The sequence below is a fragment of the Physella acuta genome, unplaced genomic scaffold (assembly GCF_028476545.2).
Source record: "Physella acuta isolate Inbredline_101_S28 unplaced genomic scaffold, ASM2847654v3 ptg000773l, whole genome shotgun sequence".
Taxonomy (NCBI): Eukaryota; Metazoa; Mollusca; class Gastropoda; family Physidae; genus Physella; species Physella acuta.
The window spans coordinates 227,456-252,839 of record NW_026732291.1 but is presented as its reverse complement, the minus strand read 5'-3'; the positions used below and the strand labels follow the sequence as shown (position 1 = coordinate 252,839).

The following is a 25,384-nucleotide window of genomic DNA, read 5'->3' as shown; positions in this document are numbered from 1 at the left end:
ACTTCGTAGCTTCTAGACATGCTCCAATAGAAATGAAAAAATAGTTTGATGCTGTCATTGACTGACATTTGTGTTAACATTGTTGTCATTGACTGACATTTATGTTAACATTGTTGTCATTGACTGACATTTATGTTAACATTGTTGTCATTGACTGACATTTGTGTTAACATTGTTTTTCATTCTATTTGAGTTGAGATCCTTTAACAATCATTGACTGTGATATTATAATACAACTTTTGTAGAAGTTGATAAATCGGCTATAATAGAACAACTAGTGTGACTTTAAAACATTGAATCAAAGTTATCAAACATGAAAACTGTAAAGCAGGGCGTTAATAAGCAACTGGAGAAATGGGACGACGTGGTCGAGTAAAAGAGTAAGCACATTTTGTCCCCAAGGACACGAGTTTGATTCCCATGTTCGATTACCTTTCTTGATGCACAGATCTAAAGTGTACCTGGACATGTTTGGAGAAACATAATTCGGCTGGGTGTTCCGTGTGGACTCAATGTCGTACTAAGTCATGGGTTTAACACCAACACATGAACTTTCTCTGCCGAATCGACTGCATGATATGCAAGTTGGCTTTACTTTAAAGTTGCTGGTCAATTTAAATAAAATATGTAACACAATGTTTAACACAACTGTTACACCAATTCAACTTATGTTGGAACATCGATCGGTGGCGTCGCTAGGTCCGGTGTCACCTGGTGCAGCACTTTGTGGTCTCACCCCACCCCCACCCCCCCTCCCCAAGTCACAAGTGTATATATAAATATATATGATATATGTATAGGCTATTAACGATGTTTATCTTTAGTCTGTTTATAATACAGTTGGGTATCATCATCCCTACCCTCTTGTAATAATAGTCGATTCGTACTTAAAAGACTATTTAACTTTAATTAATTATTAATGGAACTGGCAAAAAAAGCGTTTTTCTTAAGTACGTTTTGCCTTTTTGCTTACATTGGTGACACCCCCCAAATAGTTTCACCCGGTGCGGTCCGCATCCCCGCCCCGCCCTCGCTACGCCTCTGATATCGATACCTTGTCAGTTAAAGCAAGAAGATAAATTAGGGACAATATCGGTTTCATAACTTTACTCTCTGTATGAAATAATCATCTTTGGACTAAGCTAAGCTATAAATAATGCGAGCTCTAAATTACAATAAACCGTTTTGTGGTCAAAGGGAAGTAACAATGAAAAAAAATTGAATGACAAGTATTTACATAGTTGTTTCCCTGTTTCATTAAATTTATGTTTTAATTTTTATTTTCTCGTATACGATAACCTATAGAGAAAGTACTGTAATCGTGCAAAAGAAATCACAGATTTTTACATAGTTTTGCAATCTTATTCGAATGTTTGTGTGTGTATATATATATATGTATATATTATATCAAATGTTTAGTTCTGTATCAACTATTTAGCGATTTCCGATAAAACGGAAGTGGAACTTATTCAACTTTCAATTTTTAAAAGCCTATAACTTGAGTACTGTTTAAAATAGTTAAATGAAAGTTTACATGTAAGTAAAACAAATTATTTTCTGCCTTGTCACACATTTTGAGTAATTTCCGTTGACTGGAAGTAGTAATTTACGCTATTTCAGTTTTCTCAAAAAAACGCATGTGAATGTATAAAGTACTAATATTATTATACACATATTTGTTTTGGCGTTCACTTGGTGCGCAATGCCTTTTTTCTACGAGATTCTATTCTATTTTTAAAAGTTTAAGTAATTATAAATGGATTAAAAATCATGTCTATCTACCCCGAGTTGCCATCCCCACAGTGTTATAGTTAGGATAGTTTTAAAGTTAAAGTTTTGGGAAGATCAATCAATAAAAAAATTCTTGTCCACGAACCAGCTTGCAAAATACTAGTTTAAAATATTTGAATTATAGTCCACATTCTATGGTAAGATTAAGTCAATTTTAGCATCAAGATCGGTTAGTTGCAGTAATTTCTTCAAAATTACTTCCCTATGTTTTAGCCTACATCAGCTCCTGAAATGTAAGCAGTTCCTTTGTTGTTAGAAGAAAAAAAAGTTTATAAGAGAGTGAATTAAATTGACAACAAGATAAGTACAACAGAATGTTACGTCACAGAGTATACTGTACATGTAACAGATGAAGTAGAGTTCCTCAACAGCGACACTTGTAGATTTGTTTTGTTGAACGTTCATGGCAAAACTGTCAAATATTGAAACGTTCTAGATGAAATATTTTTGTGAGAATCAAAATGTGCCTGTCTAACTCAGAATCAAGTTGACATCAACTGTTCAGCATAATGCGTCACAAGTCAGCATCTCCAGCAGTAGATAGAGCGCTCAACAGTTAGCCGTGTCATCCTCTACCTAGGTGGTGACTGTGAGCCCCAAACATTACCCTTGCGGTGTGTCACCAGCAGTAGATTGGGCCATCCTTGTGATGTGTCACCAGCAGTAGATTGGGCCATCCTTGTGTCACCAGCAGTAGATTGGGCAACCCTTGTGGTGTGTCACCAGCAGTAGGTTGGGCCATCCTTGTGTCACCAGCAGTAGATTGGGCCATCCTTGTGGTGTGTCACCAGCAGTAGATTGGGCCATCCTTGTGTCACCAGCAGTAGATTGGGCCATCCTTGTGGTGTGTCACCAGCAGTAGATTGGGCCATCCTTGTGTCATCAGCAGTAGGTTGGGCCATCCTTGTGGTGTATCACCAGCAGTAGATTGGGCCATCCTTGTGTCACCAGCAGTAGGTTGGGCCATCCTTGTGGTGTGTCACCAGCAGTAGATTGGGCCATCCTTGCGGTGTGTCAGTAGATTGGGCCATCACTTCGTTGTGTCCCAATCAGTAGATTGGGCCATCCTCGTGTCACCGGCAGTAGATTGGGCCATCCTTGCGGTGTGTCAGTAGATTGGGCCATCCCTGCGGTGTGTCACATATGTGTAAAACCTCCAAACTACGGCCCGCGGGCCAGATGAGGCCCACGAGGTCCTCTCATCCGGCCCGCGGCGATCTTTTGTCTTTTTTTTTTAATGTAAGTAATTCAAGTATATAATCTTAATCTTAAAATCATGTCTATATTCAGAGTTGTTTAATACAAAAATATTCGAGAAAGTTTGGAGAGATCACTCCCGGTTTTTTTTTTCAAAACACTATCTGGCCAGAAATGAGTATCCTATGTTCGTATTTATGTTTGTATATACATATATATATATATATATATATATATATATATATATATATATATATATATATATATATATATATATATATATATATTCGTTTTTCCGTCTATGTGTCTGTCTTTTATCTTTTTGTACACAACTACACTTTTCATCCGATCGTAATGAAACTTTGAAAAGTTTATGAGAATACTCCTGGGAAAGTTTCTGCAATAAAATAAAACGTTTGGATGGCCACACCCATGTAGCAGGGTCTCAGTAGTTGCCAGAGTTACCCAGTGGCTATCTCAGCACTTGGGATCTGTTCAGTAGGCCTTTTGCATGGTGGGACAGGGGTATTACTTGACTCAATGGTCCTACAGTACCAGGTGCATAAGTTGTCATCACAGTGGTCGGGTTACCAGAAGAACCATCACACGTGAGCACTGTGGCACCCCCACACGTGAGCACTATGGCACCCTCACACGTGAGCACTATGACACCCTCACACGTGAGCACTATGGCACCCTCACACGTGAGCACTATGGCACTCTCACACGTGAGCATATGGCACCCCCACACGTGAGCACTATGTCACCCTCACACGTGAGCATATGGCACCCCTAGCTAAAAAGCCGATACGGTATAAGGACAGCCGTTGGAACATGACGTCAACAATGCGCAACGTGAACGGTTAATGCAAACAGAGAAAAGGCCCACGGCGAAGAGCTGATGACAACAAATCATAATAATTGTTTATTCTTCCGTTTCCACATTCTCCGCATGCCAACCAAAGTTTCTTCTTAAAATTTTAAAACCGTGATGTACCACTTTATGTAGATACAGTATTAAGGGTCGTCCATAAATGACGTCACACTCGTAGGGGGGAAGGGGGTCCGTAATTTTGTGACGGTCTGTGATAAGGGGGAAGATGGGGGGGGGGGGGGTTCAGATGGTGAGACATAACACTTTTGCATTATAAAAAAGCCATGTTAAAAACTAATTTTAGACGTTATTTCGGGTTTTAGGAAACTGTTTCAATAAATTGTAATAGGAATAGATTAAAATACTCTATATAGACAGAGTTCAGACAAGATTTTGGGGAAATATCGATGTTTTAAGAAAAATTCAACTGCAATTATGAGGGGGAGGGGGGGTTGTAGGCTGAGGTGTGACGTCATTTAAGGGGTGCGGTTTGGCTTTTTGTAACGAGGTGTGACGGAGGGGAGGGGGAGGGAGGTAAAAATAGTCCAAAAAAGAGTGACGTCACTTATAGATGACCCCTTATTCGATCGAGGGCCACCTTTTACTTTTTTTGTATCAATACATAATAGACGCAAGCGAACTGCTAAAACGTTCCAGCTCTGCACCCTCTTTCCTTTGACGATTTCCACCCCCCATCCCACCCCCCCCCCCCACCCCCAACAATCTGCCGATTTTGTAAAACTTTTCAAATGAAATTTTCTATTAGATGTCTGGAATGCTTCTAATGGTAACACTGATAAAAAATACGTAAGTGTATTGAAGACGTGCTACTTCATCGTCATGTTTTGTGTGCTTGTTGTTTGTTGAGGCTTATATAATACCACTGGTGATGTCATGTCATGGTCTGTTGATCATATGGTTTATACACGGATGTCAGGTGAACAGGTTTTCCCCACATAGAGAAACTTGACTGTGATGGATAGCTGACATTACTCGGGGATAGGTTTTATCGGGGCATGGCATGGTACTGACTCTACAACATTTCCACGGACAAAACAATAACATTGTGTGAAAACTGACGTCAAACAGCATATAACCAAATAAACAATTCTTACAATTTGAATCAGATCATGATTTCTAGTCCTTGGTGTAAGAATCCTACAAACACGTCTATAAACGATTATTAAGGTAGGTACTGTTTAACATTAAATTGTGTTCTTTATTTGGCAATCAATGAGCGTGGTATCTACATCCTTTTTTTAAATATGTGTAAGCTAATTATGTAATATCTACACATACGGCTTTTTACAGAAGTACAGAAAAACACGCACTTGCTAACCCTAATAATCACGAGATCGCGCTACTGGTACCCTACAATGAACTTGCCCCCTAATCACCCCCCCCCCTCCAAAATCTAACACCAGGTGGTGTGATGGCAATGGGGAAAGGCACAACCTGACGATAACTCACTGTTGATGAAATTAGTTACATTGCTTGCCTCTACAGAACAAAGAGAGATAAATTTAAAGGGAAAAGTAAAAGCAATTTGGAATGGACTAAACAAATTATCTTATCCTTTTATTATACGTTACTATACATCTGCTATTCCCTTTTTTTCTTGCTATGCAGTTTGGAGAGACAGAGAACACCACTGAAAGTTAGTAAATCAGATGTGAATGTATCAAGCTGGTTTAAAATGGTATCATGGATTAGGTAATTTGCTTAGAACTAAGATTATTTTTGCGAACTGTAAATCAGCCTCTTTCAGGCATCTCTTCCGGGCGTTATTGCTCTCTCTTCTTCCCCTCCCCCCGGACGAAAAAGAAAATATACACTTTAACCAGTGTCCGCCCCTTATTCCACTCACAAAAATTTAAAGTGAATGAGAATGAATGTCTAAAGAAACCTTTTAGAATCTGAAGAATGTTATTGGTTATGATCTTTTATTAGTTGCCATTTGGTATTAATACTATATCATTTTATTCAGTCATTTATCACTTCAATATGTGTGAGTTGGTTGCCACAACACGATAGTTTTATATAGGTCTGAGAGCTATGAAGAAGAGATAGAGTTGATCTAACTTTATGATTCCAAAAATGTTATCGGTATTTTAACTCTGAGTTGGTGAATGATCGTGAAATATTTCCATATGTTTTTAACAGTTTGACAACTTTGCTGTCAATAGTTTCGATTACTGTTTGTACAATTGTACTGATCATTACTGTTATGATAGATTATAAATATCTATCATGGTGTCTCCACCTCTCCCCCCTTCCTGCTACCCCACAGGTAACGGTACACACCTGGACCTGAGTCCAGCGGTATTGTAAGGCTGACCGGGGCTCGACCTCAGACTGCGGTCACGAGGGCGGAGCCTAAGTCATGTGACCTGTAGGGTAGGGACGCTACAGTCCGGTCACTCTACCTTCTCCCCTCTTCGGAGGTACACGTTTTTTTTTGTGCTTAGGCACTAGCCATTATTACATTATAATTATTTTGGTGCTACGGCACTTGTTCTCCTCGGAGAAATTAAACGTACGTTTGGCAACGTGTGTAGAGGACTGTGTGGCTTCTTTGGAAGGTAATTAACACTTACTTTTATTAGCTGTAATGTTATAATATTAATTAATAAGTATGGAATGAGTATAAAACAATGTATGAATGAAAGCATATTTCCTAGTAATGTTTATTGTAGGCCTTATGTAAGGCTAATGTAAATGTATTATCTTGGTAACAATTGTAAACTTGTATGTGTCTGAATGAATGTGTATATCACACAGATGTTAGGAAGTTGTCACATGTATTTTACAGCCGGCCAGCTTGGGGCTAAAACCACTTAGACAGTACCGAGGTCTGTGTGAGCAAGTGTGACCACGCCGCCCTGCAGACCAGTCGCTCATTCCAGGCTACTCTAAGTTGTATCTTATGCCAATAATTAATGTATTAATAAAAGCTAAATGATTGTGAAACTGAGTTAATTACTCAATAATAATTTTAACCCTTTTCACTGAGCCAAATATCGGCAATCAGTCAATAATAATAACACAGCATTAATAAACGCAATATTAACTATTAAGGGACCTCTTGTCCAACGAGACAAACCCTAGACCAAACAAGTCATTCTGTAGCTGCGGCTATATCTATTTATGTGCGGTATGACTCGCTAGAGCATATTTGCCACAATTACTGTGGTGAAAATCAACAGTCAAACGAAAGCAGTTGTAAGTTATGCTTGTTTCAGTTTCAAAATAGTGTCCTTAAAATAAAGTACTTGAAAACCATTGAATTTGAAAAAAAAACAGTTTAATTATATTTAAAAAGCTAAATAATCAGTTGTAGTATAAAACAATTAAATATAATCCAAATTATATGAATTTATACCCAAAGTAAAGTTGTTTTCCGGGGGTCAAACATTTTATGAAATCATGTCTACAATCATTTATATTCAAATGATCATGAACCTATGTAACAATACAGTTTTTAATTATTTGATTCATACAGACAACTAACGAATTTCAGTTAAATTTTACTTTGGTTAATTAACCTGCGGATCTTTCATTGAAACGGAGGTCTATTAATTTGAATGTAAGTACATAATTTTTATTTCTGTAAAGATAAAAGCTGTTACTAATCCGTTTTGTTATTCGAATTCATAAATCATTGTAAATTATTTTACAGTGTGTAAAAGCTAGACCTTTTGGCCAGACGTGACTTTAATTTGTGAAAATACTTTACATTTTCAATGTGATTTTAGGGAAAGTACTGACTGCCTATAGCACTAGACACATTATTCAAATATATTGCGAAAGGTATAGAAATGACAGGAAATATTTACTAAGCGATTTTTAAGAATTAATTTCAAATGTAAATATGATACAATAATCCAACATATAATCATCGTAGCAATAGTTCACAATTCCTTGTTTATCGTTGATTAAATGTGTCCCATCCCCAGACGTGGTTCCAGTACGTCCACCGTCACTCAGCCCACAGCCTAGTGTTATCTGGTGTCTTGTTGAGAACTGTTCACACAACTTGTGCCAACTGTACACACAGCCAGGAAACTTCCTACACAAATGACTGTTTTATTTTATGGTCAAAGCATAATCTAAAACATCTATACTAAACTTCAAAATACGGAGAGAAAATTGCTATCTAAAGGCATTGTTGGGCTATACAGTAAAGAGCAAAGATTTCTCTTTAGACCAAACGACCCATTGGGCAGATGAAGTGGAGTTCATATGTTTCTTGACCTCGGCATATAAAGGGATAATGTGGTCAGCATTATGTCCAGCCGCCTTTACTTTCCCTAATGTGAGTTAGGTACCCTTCAGAATTGGGTGAACTTAAGAACGTTCCACTAACTTGAACCCGGATTCTAACTCGAAACTATCGGGTTAGCAGTCTAGCGCTCCACTGCTAGGCCACGCCTTCCCATTGTTATACATCTACGTCCATTTCTGTGGTTAGTTGTTGACCATCTTTTCCTTTGTCTGCAGGTAGAGTTAAAAAAAACAAATTTATGTCAGTCACACGATATCCGTGTACCTAAAATTGAGTAGTAATGTTTAATGGTTAAATAAACAATTATAAACTAACTTTTTTTTAGAATTTGCATAACTGAATAATGTATTACTTTTTTTAATTTATACATCACGAAGAAAACAATTGGAATGAAATAATATTAGAACATTTCTTATTCTAAATCCTACTATTTTCGCTTACGAAAGCAAAACAGATACATTGTGAAAATATTAGAAAAAAACTCTATTACCATTTCCTTAAACATATTGTTCGTTTGTTTAACACAGATATACTGGATATCTGATCTGTTGTTGACCCGGATTTGAACACCGAACGCCAGCTTGTGTTGAGTACATCATTCAACTTAGCCACCGGGCCAACAAGACTTCAACGACTATCATGGTATAGGTGTGCAAACTGAGATAATTTAAAAAGTCATTCACGTCAGTCACGTGACGTCCGCCTATCTGAATGTGTGACTGTCTGTCTGAATTCGGGTGTTAATGTGTGACTGTCTGTCTGAATTCGGGTGTTAATGTGTGACTGTTGGTCTAAATTCGGGTGTTAATGTGTGACTGTCTGTCTGAATTCGGGTGTTAATGTGTGACTGTTGGTCTGAATCATCAAAATTATGACATTAGTCCCAATAATAGCCTGTTGCCTGGATTAAATCAATGAGTCTGTTCAGATGTTTTTGTATTAGAGCTTACTTTTTTGTCATGATAATGTTTCCTGTTTAAAATACGTACCACAGTACATTCACTTTACAGAAATATCTCTGTAAAAACAAACTACGTATTATTACACTATTCTGTCAAAATAGACTAACTTAAATAAGAAGACGAAAAAAATATTTTATATTGTGCTATGTTTTCCCCAAACTAATGTAGTAATTTTTGTTATGATGAAGTAGAGTACGACACACGGTCACACGCGTGCAATATTTAAGTTGATAAGTCTTTGACTACAGCAGCACTCCTGCAGTATTGTAACCTGTGGCTTCCAATAGCGCCCATGGGTCGTCAGAGGGTTTTCTACCTTATCATTGCTGAGGTCAATAACGTACACTTAAATTTTTACTACAGCACGCCCTGGTGTGTCTGGGGGGGGGGGGGATAGCGCAAACATACCCGCGTCCAACAATTAAGATCCAAGAGAAATATAGTGCCAACCTTGTTTACATTTAAATAACGCAGCTCTAGAAAGTATTCCACATGTCTAAAAATACGCGATGGGGAACGCGTTAATAAAACACGTATAAAATGTTGCGTCAGTTTTATTTATGAGACTCGATTTTAATAGTTTATGATTCTTTTATTTACAACTGTATGTGGCCAGCTCACACGTGGGAAAAAAACATTTTTGTGAACTAGAAGGAAATACAAGAAAAGAGCTTAAAAACATAAACATTAAAATTTAAAGCTTAAACTTTTTCCATTTTAAAATGAATTAAACTTTCAATTGTTAAAAGGTACGAGTGTGTTTAAATTTTCTTTCTGCTTGGTACGCTGGTGAATATTTTTTTTTAATTGGACGAACTTGATGTTATCAAGCAACAATATTTTACGATCATCAAAACTCTTAAAGGGCTCTTTTTCGTTTTTAGTAGAGAAATTGTTTCAGAAAGGTGTTATACAACTTAGTTATAACACGACGTTCCTTGCTTTAGACAGCCAATTGGCCTATCTGGATGACAAAGCTTTTCGGGAAAACCTTGAATGATTTTAACCCAGTGGTTCCAAACGTGGGCGATACGGCCTACCGAAGAATAACAAAAATAGGGGCGGCGAAAGTTTTAAGAATGAACCGGTTGTCGCCCTCTTGAGACCTCATTATTGGCCACGCAAACTTGTGTTAAAATTGCATCATTACTTTTATATATCTGGGAAATTGATCGATTACAAAAGGTCGTCGATTACACGACAAAATCTTAGGCCAATTTTCAACTCAGAGATAGAATTCATAGTAAACAAAGATTATGCTTTACAGGCCAACATGACTGATTACAAATATTATCTAGGTCTACTAATTTAAATGTTTTTCTTGACTAATTGATTTTCAATTCTATGAATTCTACACAACCAATAAAAAATAAAACTTATAAAAGACTCTTTATTTTATTTTTTTATTTTTTTTTTGCTAAAATTCTGTAGAATCAGTGCAGTTTGCTAATATATTCAGAATACAAACATTAGAAAACGACTCGTTTATCGATTGTCAGCACTGTTTACTTCAATTTACGATTTGAAAATATTGTGATATAGCGATATAAAGAAATATAGAGCGAAAAAACAATTCTTAGCCAAAAAGGAGAAACGAAAATTTGATTTCATAGCCAGCTACCTGCAGTTAAGCGGACGGGGGTGAGAATTTTCCTGTAAAAGGGGGAACTACGTTGAAACGTTTGGGAAACACTGGCTTCACCTGAAAACATTCGTTACACGGCGAGACACGTTATCCATCCGGTGCACGTTTGCAACACGATGCTTTGTTGACTGCTGTGGCAAATCTGTAAGTAAATTTAAAAAAACCAATAATTCGTTCTATAATCATGTGTGTATTCTACATTGCTAGGTTTTTGGTAAATTGGATGTAAGTATGAAAAACACATTTTTTACCAACACCTGTTGTAAAAAAAATAATTCACTAGCAAAGTTTTCCAATCGCTTGTTCAGTATCATTAATAGTTTATTTTAATGGATCGTTTTGGTTAGGTAATTTTGTCTCAGTGTTGTGATTTCCGTTAGAGATTACTAATATACAGCCGTTTATATATATATATATATATATATATATATATATATATATATATATATATATATATATATATATATATATATATATGTATGTGTGTGTGTGTGTGTGTGTCTGTGTATCTGTGTGTCTGTGTGTCTGTGTGTCCGTGTGTCTGTGTGTGTTGCATTTTACTAAATTTAACAGATAATTGAATAATAGATCACAATAAATGGCCATAGCAATCAGAAATGTCACTGACTTAACTTTTAACAACAGTGTTTAAACTTAAACTAAACAAAAGAGCAGACGCATTTTTTTTAAATTTTAGAGTAGTTTCCCTTGACAATTATCTATTTGCGTGTTTGTTGTGTTTATTTATTTCTTTAAAATAATAACCTTTTTTTTTCGTTTACAATAGTCCCTGTTCTTGTTTTACATTTTTTATTACTAAAATAATAGCTATTATTTCACATCCAATACCAAAAGAACTGTTGTGAAGTCCAACTTTAAAACCATGTTTGCAGTGATTAAATTAAGCCAGGTTGTACATAAACGATGTCATTCTTTTATATCGATATGTTCTTTTACAGACAATCAAAGTATAATATTAGACAACTAACTATGAACAATAAAAAAGGAATTCTAAAAAGGAAAGCAAATGAAGGTATGTATCTATTTGGCGCAGCCGTGACTAGTTAGAGGGTATACGATTATCACAGACAAAATGACAAACAGGGCGCTTGCTGGGAGTTACTAAATGCTACAAGGCTAGCCTAGAGTTAGAAAATATGTGCTATTCTAGTGTAGGCAGGTTAACATGGGAATGTTTAAGTAGCTCGCGCTAAACCAAATATTTTTTTTATTTAATCGACTAGTGTTGTGAACGGATATACGCTATTACAACCCGCCTGTCCATCTCGGAGATATCTTTTCCCCCTTACCCGTCTTTACCCCTACATCAATTACATCCTGTCAGTCACCCTAGGGTTAATTACCCCCAACCCTTTTATAAGACGTATTATACTTATCGCTATCCCTAACCCTACCCAGAGGCGTAGCGAGGGGGGGGGGCGTACCGCACCATTTAAGAGGGTGACACCAAGGCAAAAAATAGCAAAATATTTAGAGAAAAATGATAATTCCACTTAGTTAAGTGATTAATTCGAGTGTTAAATAGTCTTCTTTTAAGAGGTGCAAATCGAAAGTTTTAAGGGGGTTTGCTAATCAAAAATTGAAAGTTTGTACCCGGGAAGGGTCGCTACGCCTCTGGAGGGTGACACCATGAAGTGCCGAACCGGGTGGCACCCGACCTCGCTACGCCACTTACCTTACCCATACCCTTACAATTACCCTTACCCTATTCCTTTCCCTAATCATCTTGCTAACTATAACCCTGTCTCTAACCCAAATTATAACCCTCATATCCCTAACCTAACCTATCTTTAATATATCCCTATCCATCACTATGTCTAAATTACAGGGCGTAGGGGGGGGGAATTAACAGAAGGTAATTTCCTACTGCTTTTTTTTTTGGCGGAGGTAATTGACTGTGGAGGTGGCAGGGAAAAATTACGGGAGTGTACAATAAAATGGGGGAGGGGTTGGATAATGCTCCTCTTGTATACACAGTTCTGCACCACCTTACATGAACGATGTAAACACTGAAAATCGGTTCATTACTCTTTAATCTTTATCTGCCCTTTGTATATATCGATATGTTTTAATAAACCGGGAGTGATCTCCCCTAAAGTTTCTCGAATTTTCTAATATAACACTACGTGGGATGGCAACTCGGAATATAGACATGATTTTTGTTTAGTGAAACTTTTAAAAATAGAATAAAATCTAGTAGAAAAAAAATTGCGCACCAAGCGAACGCCAAAACAAAATGTGCATAATAGTGCGAAATATTATTAGTTCTTTATAAATTTACATGCTTTTTTTTTTAGAAATCGGAAATAGCGTAAATTATTACTTCCGGTTAACGAAAATTACTCAAAATTTGAGAGAAGGTAGAGATTTAGATCTTTTACTTACATGTCAAATTTCATTTATCTATTTGAAATAGTACTCAAGTTATAGGCTTTTCAAAGTAGAAAAAGTACCACTTCCGGTTATTGGAAATCGCTCAAAAGTTGATACGGATCTACGATTTTGATAAAATACTTATATATGAAATTTCATCAACCTAGCTTTAACGGTACTCAAGTTATCGTGTTTACACACAGACACACAGACAGGCAGACAGACAGACAGACAGACAGACAGACAGACAGACAGACAGACAGACAGACAGACAGACAGACAGACAGACAGACAGACAGACAGACAGACAGACAGACAGACAGACACACACACACACACACACACACACACACACACATACGGACAAGATTGCAAAATTATGTTTTTCCGTATCAGTGAGGTGTAAAACGCCGAGATTTGTAAAAAAAAATCTCGATTTTTTTTTATTTTTTTTTCACGATTACAAGACTTTCTCAATACTTCGTATATACGAGAAAGTAAAAAGGAAATAAAGTAACAAGTCAAACACTATCATTACAGGGCCCGATGACCCAAAATGTTCACGAAAAATTGTGGGCAATACAGGAGAGTTCTATCGAGGTAAGTGACTGATTCAGATTTGCGTAGGGTTTACGGTCAGCGCGGCATAGAATTCATGCTAATATATTGGTCGGAAGCGTTGCATACTGTGATGATTGGATAGCTAATTGTAATAAATGTCTTCGTTAATTACAATATGACAGTAAGACACATTTCTACGGGGATTTATATGGTGCAGTAAGCGAACACCTGTTGAACAAATGCATTTTATATTTTAATTAATACATTATAATTTGCAAATAAGGGACATGACACTTTAATTCAAATTTTAAAAAATAGATTAGTTACTCATGAAATGTTTTACACAGTTTAGCAACCAAAGCTTCCAAAGTTTTGTTATCAAATTTTCAGTGCCTTTAAAACCTTGCTTCTAGAAAGTTTTTTTTATATTCGTTTCTTTTTTTAAAAGTCAATCTATAAACTTAGAAATGTGTATATGTATATCTTGTTAGTTTATTGTTGTTGTTTTTTTCGTCTGTACCGCTTAATCTGCACTATGTGTAAAAATGTAAAATAGTTAATTACGTAGAGAAAATAGCAAAAAAGAAAACAAGTATAAAAATCAATTAGTTTAAAAAAACGAGTATAAAAACACAATAAATAATTGAGTCTCTTTATATTAAACTATTTTAGTCCTTGAATATTTTATATAAATCTTTGCTTTTTTAGCTTCACAGATAATGTGATTCGAGAATACAATGAATTTATCTGGAGGTACCGATATACTAGACTTAAGCCATGTTTCGTTTGTCAGTGAACAAGTAGAGAATCCATTTTGAATCTAAATCTACAATCTAGGCTAATCTAGAGCAATAACACAATGAATAATTGAATTTCTTTACTAAAATATTTTAGGCCTTAATTATTTTATACAAATCTTTGTTTTTTTAGCAATGGAATTTGCCTAATTATGATATAATTTAATTTAGAATAATATTCGCGTAATTTTACTTTCTTAAGCTGACTAGCTGGCCGAGGTGATAGTGATGTACGTGATACGGGTTCTAAACACAACATTTTGATGTTAAGTATTTTTGTTTTGAATTTCGATCACAGAAAATACTCAATGGGAAATCACAACACACGCGAATGGTTCTAATTCATTATTATTATTTTGACGTAAGCATTAACAATTTATTCATTTATTATTCATATGAGGTTTAAGTTCAGAAAATATAGAAAGAAATCGACGTTTTTAAAAGACAAAACGTGTAAGTTAAGGTGTGACATCTTTTTAGATGTGAATGGTAAAATTACCCTTTGGACTTGGCAGGTGAAGGAGAGTTCATCTATTTCTGTGACTTCAGCATATGAAGGGATAGTGTGGTCAGCCCTATGCTTAGCCGAAATCGGTGTTTAAAAGACAAAAGCATGTTGTTTGATGTGTGACGTCTTTTTAAATGTGGGATCTGGTTTTTCTGTGACGTTGTGTGACTGTGGGAGATAAGGCGAAAGATAAAAGTCTTCAATCAAACGTGACGTCATTTATGGATAACCCCCTAAACCCACATTAATCCAAGGATAACTGGTAATCTAGTCTCTACTAAAACAATATCGTTAACAATATCTTTTAACATAAAAATAAGCATGTAATGTAATATAAAATTCGATTTCTTCAGGGAACCATGAATCGGAGGTATGCTACGAAGGAGAAGCTGATATACACAAGCATTTTACAGATTGTAGGAAGAATCCAGGTCACAAGAGTTTTAAACATGTTAAAAATTTATACATCAATCATCTGCCTCTGCCTTATCGTTATAGGGAATTTATTGAAATAATTAGACTAATTGGTGGATTAACCGTCCAGGTTAAGACAAAATACATCAGTCCAGCAAGACCAGAGTTTTACCCCGGTACTAGCGATCCATATCCGTTTTATAACAACAGGGGTTGTAAGTTACTGAGACTAGGTACTGGCTTCGTGTACCAGGTAATCAAGTATACTGAGACTAGGTACTGGCTTCGTGTACCAGGTAATCAAGTATACCGAGAAGGAAGGTCTGGGGCCATGCTCGTGTACCATCAAATGTCTCAACAACGCAGACAAAAGTAAAGTGTGGTTCAAGATACACGTGTTGACAGCAAGACACGTTGTGTTTGATGACCAGGAGGTCAAGTATGTCAGTTGTGTCTTTGGATTTGACGACGAGAAAAGCCCTACTGTGAGTCTTGACACGTGGGATATCAAGGACACTGACACTCGGTGTGACAGGTGTTGGATGACCTGTGTCACGTGTAATTTAAAGCTGGGTGACGAACTCGTCTCGATGTGTAAGCAATTTAAAAGTTCGCGTTCTGTGGTAGAAGACAGATGTAAACAACTAAATAAAGTGGACAAGTTGACCATCATCGTGTCACACCCTCACGGGTGTCCCAAGCAAATGTCTATTGGAGAATGGACGGAGAAGAGAACGAGGCAAGGGTTGACATCCTATACCTACAATACGTGCACCTGTCCAGGAAGCAGTGGGGCGTTCGTGTACAGGCCGGGAGATGAGGGGTTGTGGCCTCATTGCCATAGCGGATCAAGAGAAACGTCGAGTTCAGAGAACAAAAATTATAGTTGTGAATGGTACGAATAAGGTAATAACAGTCGTAGCTAGTCACTTAACTTGATGAGATTATAAGAGTCGTGGCTAGTCACTTAACTTGATGAGATTATAAGAGTTGAGGCTAGTCACTTGAGTTTAGTCTACAGAGACAGGAGAAGCTAATAAAATGAGATCAGTTACAATGACGTAATAAAACATAAAATGTTCATTATGTTAATTGAAATGCTGTTTGAGTAAAGAATCCGGAGGGCGTGACCCGTCAGTAAAAAAAAACGAAAGACAACCTTAAAGAAAGACAGCTTAAATTGGTACCTTACTGGTCGGGTTAACTAAAAGCGGCCAGACATTGAACTGGTCACACCATTCCTTCATGTTTCCAACTCACACAAACTTCAGAACTCTACTACATCTGCCCAATTGACCGCCTGGTTTGAAAGGGTAACTATGATTTTTTTATCAAAGAATCTTTCATACACTTTTAGTTAAGATAGTCTGATGTTGCATAATTTAGCAGCAAATTTATTAGACGAATAAGTAGACATGTTGATCCTCATTTAAACGTTGGTTATTATAGAGATGGATGAAACTCTTTGACGTGTACAACAAGGGTTGATGGTGTCTAAGAATGTGCTAAAATATATTAGATGTTATATGTTAGACAACAAATATGCATTTAAATTTGCAAGACATACTTGTAAATTATAATCTTTTTTTGTATTAAAGATAATAAACATTTAAAACTTAAATGATTCTTCAAGTTGTTGTTTTTCCAATGTTTCGTTTTATCTTTTAGAAAATGTTGAATGTAAAAATATTACAGAAGCTTCATTCAATTTTTATTTATCGTGCTATTTCTTAACGATGATTCACTTCAAGGTATGCATGTTTACACCAGGCTTTTGTTTGAAATTTATGTTTTAAATAGAAATCTTACGAGTACTAACGTTGCTGAGTATTTTTAGACATGCTACAGAATGTTGATACAGCGGTGTATTCGTAGCTTGGTAGATTGGCCCTCAGCACAATAGAAAATCATGTTAAGTATTGGATATTATTGTACGGGGTATAATCACACCATAACAGAACGTCAACATAAATAAAGATTTGAATATTCTGTGCTGTCCCTACCCAATAAGCCACTTAGCCTCTATTAACCCAGGTCATTGTCAATGTCATAATCCAACAATTTAATTCAAGTTGGTAATTGTTTAGGGAGTTATCCATTCGACCAACCAGTCACTAGGAAATTTTTCACTGCCCGGAATATTTGCTCTTGAGAGCATTTACAAGGATAGTTGGCAGCAACGACAGTTTGTATTTAATGTATGGCAAATTATTGGTAAGACGTAAATTATGTTCTATTTGGCTGAGTAAATTTCTAATGTAAGGTGCTAAAGCAGAAAGTACTCGTCAATATTTCCTCAAAGCTACATTATCGAATAAAACATGCGACTAGATGGATTAAATCATTTCCGCTCAGTTTGTTTCAGTCATCGGAAATTTCAAGTGCCCACCGGAGAACAATGTCTGAAATAAATAAAGAATATAGGTTTTTGAGTTTGTTTGTTTGTCTTTTTGTGCATTACTATACTTGTCATCCGATCGCTATGCAAGGGAAGGGAACATATTGAAAATACACCTGTGGAGATTTCTGCTGGGAAAAAAATATTTTCAATTTCGTAGGGGCGGCGCCCGGGCAGGGTGCGATTTGGCGCCCCCGGCTTTTCCGCGAGCGCAATGGCATATATGTCAGCTTTAAAGAGTGCGATTGGCTACGAATAGAATGGGTTACAATATTCGTTTACTAAATTGAATCAGGTGCGTCCGCCGGTTCCCCGGCACGGTGCGATTTGGCGCGCCCGGCTTTTCCCTGAGCGCTATGGCATATACGTTAATTTTAAACAGTGCGATAAACTATGAATAAGACGGGGTAGTATAGTCACTCACTAACTTGAATAAAACGCATACGACGGCGCACCGGCAGGGTGCAATTTGGCATCCCGGGCTATACTGTGAGTACTATAGCGCCTTCGTTCTTTTCTAATAGCACCCTCAAAACTGACACAATGTCAGACGACATTTGATGATTAAACCAAGCAATGGGCCGTATGCCCTGTGGTAGTGTAATCGGGGGCTGCCGAGAGCGCCCCTCTACGACCCTGACACCTGGACGGTTGCAAGAGTGTGTTCTTTTTTTCTATTACGCACAGTGATTAACATACACTCCAGGTTTTCATACAGCACGCCTTGTGCTGGGTGGTAGTGTGGGCAAACCCGTGCCCCGACAAATGTGACAGAAGAAATATAGTGAAGGCATTGTTTACATTTAAATAACTCAGTTTTAGAAAACAAAGTTTGGTAACGCAATGATGAAACCCTCTTAAAATATTGCGTCAGACTTTCTTCTGAAACCACGGCAAAACATAGGGACGGCACCCTATAATTTATAATTTTGTCAAAATACATCAGTCGATGTATCAATCTCCTACGGAGGTTTTATGTTAAATAACGTTGTATACCGTGCAGGTGGGGGGAGGATAACAGCGACACGAGCTAGAGAAAAAAATAGTATGTCAAAATAAATATCTGCAAGCATTTTTGTGCTGTGTATAAGAGTATTTAGATAACCAAATAAAGATAGAAGCCAAACCAGACTTAATTTCATATAACATAATCTATGCATTAGTGATGTGTCATTCCAGAAGGTTATCAAGCAAAGCAAATGTATTAAACGCTTCAGTGCTTTTCCTGCTTGAATCAAGTTATGTGTACAGTGCTCAGTGAAAGGATCATACAAACACATCTCTAGGATTTATGAAGGTTATGTATAGCTCAATGCTTTATTTTGCAGTTTAAGTGTTCTTCAGTGTAGCATAAATGTATCACTACATTGAAATAAGCAGTGTGTGTTTTTCATATTGTTGAAAGAAATGTCAAACTAGGATTTCTTTTCGAGAGCCTGAATTAGTTATTCGCCAAAAACGATATGATATGTGATGCTTATGTTTTTTTCAGCAATTTATCAGAATTAAACCTGTTTCAGAAAAAAAGTATCAATATATTTTGGAAAGTATGTTTTGGAAATAATTTTTTTTTATAACAAATTACTAAAAACATCTCTATTATATAATACGTTATTATAAATTTGTTTATTTTTTTATTTGCTAGGAGACGAGAGACTCGGAAAATAGAAATTTCAGGTTTAAAATGGTATCATGGATTAGGTACTTACATTTTGTTAAATGTTCACTATATCGGTATAATTTGCTTGTTTTTATTATTGTTTCTCTGAGTAACACAATATCATTTCATTTAACCTTCTATCAAAAAGTATGTATTGCTTGCATATCGTGATTTATTTATTTTTTATCATTTGTGAGCATTATATCGAGGATAGCAGCTACAATACCGACAACTGTTGTAGTGTATTTATATATACCCGAGAGAATGTTTGTGCGCATGTGCGAAATGTCTGCTTGTTTTGAAAGATTTTATCTCAGTACAACAATCCAGCCATCGAGTATGATATGATAATCTGAGATTATTTTATTTTTTTTATCTAGCCTCTAATTTGATCACTGCATATGAAATGTTTTCGATATGTTTGAAACAGCTTGGCAACTTGGATGTCTACCGTTTCAAGTCTTGTCTCAATAATTTCACTAGTGATTACTGTGGTGATAACCAGCCTTGAAAGGAAAGGAACTGTTAGTTTTATTTTTATTTCATTATAAATGTACAAACATGACACTGTGAACAAAGCCTATTTTAAACTATTTAAAACAATCCACTTCTTAAATAAATTGTATTTTTTGTAAATATAAATAATAGTTCGCGTTTAAAAAAATCAACTTAATCTAATACTATGAACAGTTACATAGTCATAAAAGTCTTGTTTTAATTTCATTATAAATGTTCAAACATGACACGGTTAACAAAGCCTATTTTAGACTATGTAAAACGATCTACTTCTTAAATAAATTGGGTTTTTTTTGTAAATATAAATAATAGTTCGCGTTTAAAAAGATCAACTTAATCTAATACTTTGAACAGTTACATTTGAAGTCATAAAAAGTCTAAGTTTTTACCGATATTAAATTATCTAGGAAAACAATAATTATCTACAAATATACACGCTTAAATGAAGATGTAGTAATAAAAGATTAACATACCTGAATATTAATATCGTAAATATTACTAATTTTTTTCAGTTACATTTTAGTGTGGTAAATCACCTTGCGGATTTTTCTTTGAAACGATCGTCAACCGGTTTGATTGTAAGTACAACATTTTAATTTCTGTCAACTGATAGAAGTAGCCCTATATAGACTTGGTTATATTTAATTAGTTATGCTGCTTGAATCTAAAACGTTACTGTATAGTTATGTTAATACTACAAATGCTGATCTCCTTGCTGGAACTTAGCATTTTATCGGTACTTTATTTTTCATGAGGGGTAACGTTGACTATTGCATTAGATTATATCCATATTACATATGTTATGAGAAAGCATTAATAAAAAGAAATTTTAATTACTAATTTAAAATGTAAGTAGAGTAAGTAATGAAAAATAAAAAGGGAAAAACATTTCGTAATGGCAACGTGTAATGTTCATTAGACGGGCAATGCTAGTGTTAAAACATAAATTTTTTTGGAGAAAGTCAAGCCTAATTCATGTAACTCTAGTCTAATTCATGTAACTTGTCTAATCTGTAAGATTGCACAAAGTATTAGAACACTTTACTTTTTAGAACGACACATCAAGTCCAGTGACAGCCCACCTAAGTCTGTTACCATCTGCAAGATTTCCTGGCACAGATAACACACCAGGTACGACACATTACCTGCTTGTTGATTACAAAATAACTTTCTGTAACTTTTTTTTTCTACACTTCAAATACATGAATTGTGATGTGCACCAGGAAAAATTTTTAAATTACTGCCAGAAGAATTTTTATCAGAATATCCATTCATTCTCCATCTTTATTGTAGTGTTGGGAGAGGGTCAATGGCTAAAATTAGTGCCAAACGCTATAATGATAATGAATTACGTACCAGTTAATTATTTGCTTTCTTTTATTTTTAGATCCAGTGTTCAGTTCAACAAGTCATTCGATACTAAATTTAGACCACCGACCACAGACAAACTTTCATCACACGAGAGGTGTGAATCTTACACGGGAGGGGATACAAGTTCTGTTCTCTGGTTGGTTGAAGTGTACACACAGATATTGATTTAATATTTGGTTAATTCATTTCTTTAAACATCAGGCATCATGACACGTTGTTTTCTTTTGTTTGATCGTGCTCCTGTGCTAACAAAACTCTAGCTATAAAATTATGTTTATTTTGTTTGTTTTAGTTTGATCGTGCTCCTGAGCTAACAAAACTCTAGCTATAAACTGATGTTTACTCAGCTATGAACTTATTTTTTCTCCGCTAGGCCTCTACTACATCTACAGCAACGTCAACTTTAATCCAAACACAACTCGTTACTCGGCAGACTTCACATATCAGGTAAAACACTTTAAAGCATCCGTATGATTTCCAATAAATTTAATATTAATTACTTTATTTCATGGTTATAGAAAAATGTTGGACGTAATTTGAAATTAGTAACTTAAATAAAATGTTCAGAAAAACCTCTTTAATAGTGGTTTAGCATACAACCATAGACGCATTACAGAGCTGGATAACCATTTTCGCAATGTATTGAGTTTTTTTTTAATTATTTATTTAATCATCGTTGCAATAGTTCACAATTCCTTGTTTATCGTTGATTAAATGTGTCCCATCTCCAGACGTGGTTCCAGTACGTCCACCGTCACTCAGCCCACAGCCCTGTGTTATCTGGTGTCTTGTTGAGAACTGTTCACACAACTTGTGCCAACTGTACACACAGCCAGGAAACTTCCTACACAGGTGACTGTTTTATTTTATGGTTAAACAATATTCTGGGATTGAAATCCATCAATACTAAAACTTCAAAATACGGAGAGAAAATTGCCATTGGGCAGATGAAGTGGAGTTCATATGTTGCTTGACTTCGGCATATAAAGGGATAATGTGGTAAGCACTATGCCCAGCCACCTTTACTTTCCTTAACGTTAGTTAGGTACCCATCAGAGTTGGGTGAGCTCCCATTCGCCAGGCAGGCCTCAACACGGCAAGAACGTACCACTAACTTGAACCTGGATTCGAACTCAAAACTATCGGGTTAGCAGTGTAGCGCTCCACCGCTAGACCACGCCGACCCATTGTTGTACATCTACGTCAATTTCTGTGGTTAGTTGTTGACCATATTTTCGTTTGTTACTCTCGTTGTTTTTTTTACAAAGTAGGCTACTCTTTTGGACGAGAAATTTCTATCTCACACGCGTTTCAGAAATGAATATTAGATATTATTTACAGGGTTAAACAATACAACATACTCTGAACTATTTTGTGTTCATTTACGTTTATTTAATCTCCTAGTTCAAAGTATTTTTGATATCGATCCAATATGCTGTTCTTTAAACTAATTTTAACTAAATTATTTTTATTTTAAAGTAATATAATTGATTAACCTAGAGAACGTCCTGTCTTAGTTCAATAATGATTTTGGTTAGTTATTGACTAAACAGGAGTTAGCTTCACACAACAGGTTAAACTATTGCTGAACGTATGAAATAAATGTCAATTAGGTGGTGTCTTTTACCTCCAACAATACGACATCATCCAAGTTTGTGTGTCAGGACAAGGACTTATTGACTTTCAACCTGGGCTGACATACCTAGGTCTGATTCTTTTAAACAATAAGTAATGGTGAGTTTACGTTTTATTTTATTTACGGTTTTAAAATAAATTAAGTTCTGTTAATTTCATCTAATCCTAAACAATATATTGCTTACTACTTCACTTTGAAATGTATAGAATAAAATAAAGAATACAGTGAAGCATGTACCAATCACAATATAAGATTTATATTATCACTAAAAATCTAGCTGTGTTTAGATGCGTGTTTTTAAAGCTGACATAACTGGGATAAAAAAAAACTGGTTTGACAAATCTGCAACAAATTCATTCGATATAAAAGGACAAATTCATGCTTGGTTTTATGTCCTTCAGCCTGTGAATAAATAAAAGGAATGTTATGTGTGTCACATCTCCAGCCTACACTCGTGTAGCATACCTAGACAACCTTTACGTGTAAACAATGTACGTCCTTACAGAGTCGGCGGTGTGCATCACCTGTGTTAAGATATTCCTGGGGTGCTTTTTAATGGGGAGGGGATTTACCTTCAAGTAAAGAACCAGTGTACATAACGCCATTTTTCTCTAGCCTTTTATGTAGTTGACGGTTATTCAAGCCGTTTTAAAGTGTAAAAATATGTTACCATCATACTCTATTAGAGACATGTATTTTAATAATAATTAGGTTATTTTGGTGTGTATCGTATTTATCATATTCGGGCAAGTGTCAATTCCGACATTTGTCCAGTTCGGGCAAGTGTCCATTCGGGAAATCGGCCTTCGGGCAAACAACATTTGGCCAAGTCTCTTTCGGGAAAACATCAGGCTCCCGTAATAAAGTAATGCATCTTAGAACCAGCTTTTTATTAATATTTCCACACCATTTGCACTCCCCTAGATTCACCCCCCCCCCCCCCCCTTAACTCCCGTAGTCTTTAAGCTACGACTTTAACTCTCACTATCAAAAAGTGTGACACATTAGACACTCGACGACAGGGGCATCTACTACACAACCTAATATCCTAGCGTGGACTAGCGGTGGAGTTATTCAAATACTAATTACATATTATTCAACCTAAACGCAAAATTTACAACGTTACGGGCGATTCAATTTAAATAATCCGAAATAAAAATACCTAGCTTAGCTTTCTTTTTTACTTATATTTATTCAAAAGGCGATATTTTAATATAAAAAATGTGTAACAAAAACATTCCATAGTCCCATGGAAGCTAGAAATTACTTTTGGAACCGATTGTTTTATACAAATCCTAGCCCCAACTCTAAAGTACCACAAATACCTAATGTATAATCTGTTGACACCGTTCAGTCAAGTGTACAGTGCTGTTAAGAATAAATGCCTTGGATAGAAAATAAAAAAGACCTGAATAGGTCTCCAACTCGTGCTATTTTTAGACACAGCCGCCATGTAATGTTGATTACGTCTTGATGGCGAATGTTGCTGAATGCCTCGCGATTTCAGGCCCTGACTAAAACCCACTGCTACATGACTGATACATACAACATTAAATAAAAACATACACGGTAGGCTGTTTTTCAATTCCATGTTCGAAAGTACGAATAAGAAATTATATTCTAATACGTGTTTTGCTCTTTTTTATTTAGTAACAGAGAATTTAATATGGAATAACAATTCATGATAACAAATTATCCCTTTGTTGTATCTTTGTTGCTGTTTAAATGTATTGCACTTAATTGATAGTACACAAATTATAAACTAATATTAAACTATTAGACCTAGGTCTAAGTAAATGACAGTTTAAAACAAACGTTGTAAATAATGGTAATTATGTAGATCTGGTAGCACCTGTGTTGTTGTTGGAATAGATCACGTATATTCTTGATTTACATTACTATAGCTTGGCAAATTCAATTTGCGTTTTAAAATTAACCTAAAGAACATCTAAGCATTTTTCGTATTATAATATTACATAATGTATTACATACTTATTTTTTTAGCGTTATACTAAGGGAGAAGATCAGTGTTTCTTCAAGACTTTATTCCTTGATATTTTCAAGGGCGGGTTGGACAACATTTTACGAGGGGGCGGACACTGGTTAAAATTATGTTTTCTATATGAATTCCATTTTGTTCAGTGGGCGGGGGGGGGTAGACTGTAACAAACTCTGGAGTAGATTCCAGAACAAAAAGTTAGTTTAAGACTAAACAAAACAATCATTTCTGTACAGCTTTCTTTCTTTATATATATATATATATATATATATATATATATATATATATATATATATATATATATGTTACAGAGTGCAGTCACTAGTGCTAGCTTTTCCCTGGCACACATATTAGTTAAATAAATACACTCTGAAGT

General features: G+C 35.7%; 1 long non-coding RNA gene across 1 annotated transcript; it reads left to right on the top strand.

Annotated features, from left to right (window-relative positions):
• The first annotated feature begins 20,520 nt into the window (after positions 1-20,520).
• On the top strand, positions 20,521-23,536 carry LOC131950589 (uncharacterized). Its single transcript, XR_009388323.1, has 6 exons — positions 20,521-20,580; positions 21,055-21,133; positions 21,390-21,509; positions 21,747-21,820; positions 22,105-22,225; positions 22,987-23,536. It is a non-coding gene; the product is annotated as an uncharacterized LOC131950589 (long non-coding RNA).
• The last annotated feature ends 1,848 nt before the right edge of the window (positions 23,537-25,384 follow it).